Source organism: Galeopterus variegatus, unplaced genomic scaffold, assembly GCF_000696425.1.
Source record: "Galeopterus variegatus unplaced genomic scaffold, G_variegatus-3.0.2 Scaffold569, whole genome shotgun sequence".
Classification (NCBI taxonomy): Eukaryota; Metazoa; Chordata; class Mammalia; order Dermoptera; family Cynocephalidae; genus Galeopterus; species Galeopterus variegatus.
The window spans coordinates 253,415-259,362 of record NW_007726680.1 but is presented as its reverse complement, the minus strand read 5'-3'; positions in this window follow the sequence as shown (position 1 = coordinate 259,362).

The window sequence follows — 5,948 nt, the reverse complement described above, 5'->3', positions numbered from 1 at the left end:
GGGGGGGGGGGGGGGGGGGGGGGGAGGCACTCTAGCCGACGCTGCAATTCCCAGGATGCTCTGCGCAGGGTCGCCCTTCTGGGTCCACTTGTGGTGAACTACAACTCCCAGGGTAACCTGCGCCTGGCTGGGTCTGCGCCTACACCTCCGGACCCCCTGTGGTGAGAGGTGATATTGAACTATCCCCTAAGCTGAGGCCATTCACACCTGCCCACCTTCATGACACTGTCTTATGGCCTGTATTTAATTTATTCTACAAGAATTTATTAAGCTTCTGCTGACTGCTAGGTGATGATGGTGGGAGTTCTGGGCTATTCCTCCCGATTGGATGCCATGGGCCCTTTGTCGGCCCACCCAGCTTGAGGAAAGCTTGACTTGGTGAGTGTTATGTTATTTTCCCTAGCGCTTCCCCCTGACCGTGAGTTCACCTGGAACACAACTATCGATATGTTCTCAGATGTTGGCTCCTTCCAGCCTTTTCCCCTTTCCCTTTCTGGTTACCTGTTACGTGCTGGACTCTGAGGATAGAAAGATGAATAAGGTGGACTCTCCTGTGATAGTGGGATAGGTGTTTTGTAGAGATATGCTTAGGGTGTATCTCAAGGAGCAGAGAAAGGATACTCGGAGGAAGTGCTGCTTGAACTGAATCTTACCGGGTTAACTAGGTGGATGAGAGGTTGGAGTGGAAAAGGGAAAGAAACAGCATAGGCAAGAGCGTGGTGCTGTGAAGGGGCTTAGCACATTTGGAGTCCAGCAAGGGGTTCAGTTTGCCCAGAGTGAATAGAGTGTGGTGATGGTTAGGTGTGACAGTGTTGAAACTGGAGGGGGGATCCCAGTCAGGAAAAGGCTTGCAAGCTAAGAAATTTGGACTTTATTCTGAAGGCATTTGGGGAGTCTTTAAAGGATTTTTAAGAAGTGTGTTTTGAGAAGATTTACCTTTTTTGAAAGATCACTCTTGACAGTTTATAGAAGATCATGAAGAATAAAACCAGTTTGCACAGGGTTAGCAAGTGAGTGGAGACTTGATGGGTCAAACATTTAACTATATCCTTCCCTAAATCCTAGTAAAATAACAAAGTTATTTTAAAAAGGGGCCTTGGTCTGGCTGGTTAGCTCAGTTGATGAGAGCATGGTGCTGATAATACCAAGGTCCAGCGTTTGATCCCTGTGCCGGCCAGCTACCGAAAAACAAAACCAAAAAGGGGTCAAAGAGAAAGAGAGAAGCAAAACTTTAGATAGAAGCTGGAAAAGAGAGACTAAGTGGTAACTGATTTAGCAGTGAAGAGGCAACCAAACCAGCAGTTAAGACAACTTAGAAGAACCTGATTGACCCTTAAATTAGTGACATTGCATACAACTGGCATGAAGGTGATACTAAAATTGGGAGGATTATTTGAAGTAGTTGAGACTGCCAAATGTCCTTCTTGACTTCATATATCGTGGCAACTACTCTCCCCCAACCTATCAGAATACTGGAGGTTTCTTTGATGGAGATGGAAGACAGGGTTTTTTAGCTTGGAGGGCAAGCTGGTCACAGTACTGCATTGAAAACAGAGGTTAAATGAAAGTTTATATAGTGAGTGGTTTCTAGAACTTTGGCAGCCAGGCTTATACAGTCATGTGCCAGATAATGACATTTCAGTCAACAATGGACCGCATATACAATGGTGGTCAGAACAATAGTTCTGTTAATAATATAACATATAGCCTAGATGTGAAGTAGGCTACATCTAGGTTTGTGTAAGTACACTCTATGATGTTTACACAATGATGAAATTGCCTAAAGATGCATATCTCAAAACGTATCTCTGTTAAGTGACACGTGATAGTACTTCCCAGGTCAGAGACTGGAAGACTTTTCTCCAGGGAATTTGATTAGTCAGAGAAAAGACTTAAGGTGTTAACATCAGGGGTTCTCCAACAAAGCAGTTAGCCAGATCACTGCATAATGAAACTCACAGTTGCTAAGTCCCAACTGTGTACCTGGAACTTCTAGTCAACTTAGCACCTCACTCTTAAATATCAGCAGACAGCAAAGGATTTCTAGATATTTGAAGAAATTTTCTAACATGAATGACAGAGTCCAAAATCAATGGGGGAAAACAGCAAGTATGTATATATATATATATTTAGTGGCTGGCCAGTATGGAGATCCGAACCCGTGACCTTGGGGTAATAAGGCTGTGCTCTAACCAACTGAGCTTACCAGCCACCTAGAACAACTATTGAAGCTCTTAGATCCATCACAAGTTTGAAGAGAAATTGAGGAACTCCCCCAGAAAGTAAAGCAAACGAAAAGAGATGGCATATGGGAAAGAAAAGAAAAGAAAAGAAAAAAAGTCCAGGAAGCTTAAAGTTTAGAAGAAATCACAGAGAAAATGAAGGAGAACAAAGGACTTGTGTTTCCAGATTGAAAGGGCCCATCAAGTGCCCAGTGTAAAGGAGGAAAATAGATCTGCACATTAGAACACCAGGCTCGTACTTGCTTTGGCGGCACATATACTAAAATTGGAATGATACAGAGAAGATTAGCATGGCCTCTGTGCAGGGATAACACGCAAATTCGTGAAGTGTTCCATGTTTTTTTTTTTTTTAAAGAACACCAGGCTCAAAGAAAAAGGTCTTGCAAAAGTTTCCAGAAAGAAAACAGACCACATGCTAAGGATCAGCGGTCAGGATGGTGCTGGGCCTTTTAGTAGTAACACTCCACATGAGAAGACGGTGGAGTAACGCCTTCAGCATTTTTGGAAAAAGTGATTTCCCATCTAGAATTTTATGCTCCAGCTGTGTTAGGGCGAAGGCTAAAAATGCAATGACCCAAAATAAAACTTAGTTTTTTCTCATAAAACAGTTCAGTGTGGGTAGGTTAGTGTGCTCCACACATCACACAGGGATCAAGGCTAGCAGTGCAGTTCTGCCATCCTTTAGGGTCTTATACTGAAAAGTGTGGTATGCAAACCAGCAACATCGGCATCACCTGGAAACTTGTTAGAAATCAGAATCTCAGTTTCTGCCCCAGGCCTACTGAATCAGTATATGTGTTTTAGGATCCCCAGGTGATTTATATTCATAGTAAAATTTCAGAAACGCTGCTCTAGGGCATTATTTGTGTTGTCAAACCTGTATTGCTCCCATCCCTGGGCTGCAGCTGGCAGGAAAGGGGAAGAGAAAATGGGCAGAGGCACTTCTGTCTCAGAGGTCTCTAGGAGCTGGCCCATATTGTTTCTACTCAGATTTCATTGAAGAAAACTTAGTCAGATGTCCTCACCTAATTCTGGGGTTCTGGGAAATCCAGTCCTTACCTAGGTGGCCAGCTATTATTCTGTCACCATGGAAGAATAAATTTTAGGAGATATCGAGAGTCTCACAAAACCGGAGACTCAGTTACGAAGGTGAAATAAAGACATTTTGGTATGTACGAAGTCTCAGAATTTTTCTCTTCTGTGCCCCCTTTCTCTGGAAGGTACTAGAGTTAGACCAGAAGAAAAAGATATGGGATTCAGCAACTAAGGCTTTCAACTCATGAGAGGTAAACAGGAACCCTGGGGTTATGGCTAAGGGAAATCCAGGGCAGTAGGCACGAAGAACATTCAGTTCAGAATGGCATAGGTTAGAAGTATCCTGGAGAGGTTTATTCAGGGAGATGAAAGAGATTAACATTGTTTTGTTTTGAATGAATTGATTGGATATATAGGCTTTTGGAGAAGAGTATAGGCCTGGATTAGTGATAAATTCAGAGAATAAGCACATTAAAAATGGCAGTTGTTTTGGGAAAACAAAGTTGTGCAAGAAGAAAAAGGTAATCATAACGTACACATGACTCGGCTATGAATAACATATACATAGGCTTAATTAAATAGTGAATATTGATCTAACCCCAATTGATATAATTCTCTTGGGAGTACAGGGTGTGGGGAAAGGATGGAAAGTGTTCTGTGGTGGGGCAGGGGGCAAAAGTGAGCTCAAGCTTCACGTTATATGGTGGGAAGCCAGTAGATGACACTTAAAACAAAAATCAAGAAGTGGCACAATAGGCACGTTTAGAGATATGGAGGTAAATGCCAAAGGAAACATCTAAAGGAGGTGAAAGTAGTCTCTGAGAAGAAGGTAATTAGAGGGGAAAGGGAGTCTGCTTTTTATTGTAGTAGGTCTTGTAGTACTATTTAACTTCTTTTTTTTTTTTTTTTTTTTTTAAAGATGACCGGTAAGGGGATCTTAACCCTTGACTTGGTGTTGTCAGCACCACGCTCAGCCAGTGAGCGAACCGGCCATCCCTATGTGGGATCCGAACCCGGGGCCTTGGTGTTATCAGCATCACACTCTACCGAGTGAGCCACGGGCCGGCCCCTATTTAACTTCTTAAACTATGTGCATATATAACTTTGAAAATGAAAAGTAAATTTAAAAAGAACAAAAAGTGGGAGAGGAAATAGAGATGCACTTTACTGTGAAAGAGACCTAAGAGTGGAGGGGAGTTTTTCCTTTTTTTTTTTTTTTTTTCCCTCTCTCTTTCCCTCCCTTCCTTCAATGGAAGAGACTTTCGTGGGTTTATTTACCATGGAGGAAAATCTGGTACAGAGAGACAGAGGTTGAAGGGAGGGGAGTGGTATGATGAATCCAGGTCTTCGAGTTGCAGGGAGGGGAGTGATCTGAGTACAGGTGGAGGAATTAGCATTGAATGAGAGAAGGCATCTTTTTTTTTTTTTTGTCTTTTTTCGTGACCGGACGGATCGCTCGCGCCCGTACCGGACCGGGACTGGCAACGGGATCGCAGCCCTCGGTGTTGCCCCCGCACCTTGCTCAGCCAGTGAGCGGCCGGTCTGTATGTGGGATCTGAACCCTCGGTGGGAGCGCCGCTGCGCTTCCCAAGCGGCGCACTGTAGCAGTGCACCACCGGGCCGGCCAGAAGGCATCTTAACCTTGGTTGTGTAGGAGAATTGGTGTAGATGTCAGTGTTTGTCAGCAAGAGGTGGGAAATTGAAATTATTCCTCATTGTCTAATCTCTGTGAAAAATAGAAGTCACTGTGAGCATGAGGAAAGTGGAAAATTAAGTGAGTAGGACAGGAGCAGGAGAGGCAGGTGACTAGGGGACGTGGAGAGGGACAAAGAGTTATCAGGTATTGAGGACCCAGCCTAAGTTAGAGACCATAAATGTTTAGTGACCCGAAATCCATACCTAGTGCCTAGCACAGTGTTGACATCTAGGATGTGTTCAAAAATATTTGTTGAATGGATGAATAAGTGTGGTTGTATGATTTCTCTCTGGCAGTGCACATCAACCCTGTGTCAGAGCAGAGAAGGGGCAGGGGAGATAGTTGGACAGATCTAAGGGTGGGGTCTGAGAGCACTTATTGTGAGGAAAAGTTGAGTGTGCTGATGAAATAGTGGTTGACATGATGATCTTAAAGCATAGGCTGGAAAGAAAAGTGTCAAATTATGAGAAAACAGAAGGGCCAAGAGCTTTGTGACAAAAAACCAAGAAGCCATAAAAAAGTGATTATAATTGACTACATTAAAATAAAAAATGTGTGTATTATTAAAAATACTAGAAGCAAAAGTAACAAAGAAGAAAAAGAAAAAGCGGAATAAAAAGAAAAAACTACTGGAAGAAAAATGTTTTGGAACTAGATAAAGGTGATGGATGCACAACACTGTGAATGTACCAAATGACATTGAATTGTACACTCTAAAATAAAAAAACTATGCTGCCACCACCCCAGAGCCCCACCAGGGTCCTGAAGCGTGGGGCCGGGGGAAGCTGAACCCAGCCGCAACCAGGTAGAGCACCGAAAGCACCATTTGCATGCAGGTAGCCCACCATGGCCACCTCAATTGCCATGGCTGCTGCAAAAGTGGCTAGTGTCTATAGTAGCAGTCACAGCAACTATGCAGATGGCATGCCACACTCTCAACTGCATTGACACAAGGAAAGGCACCAGTGGAGACC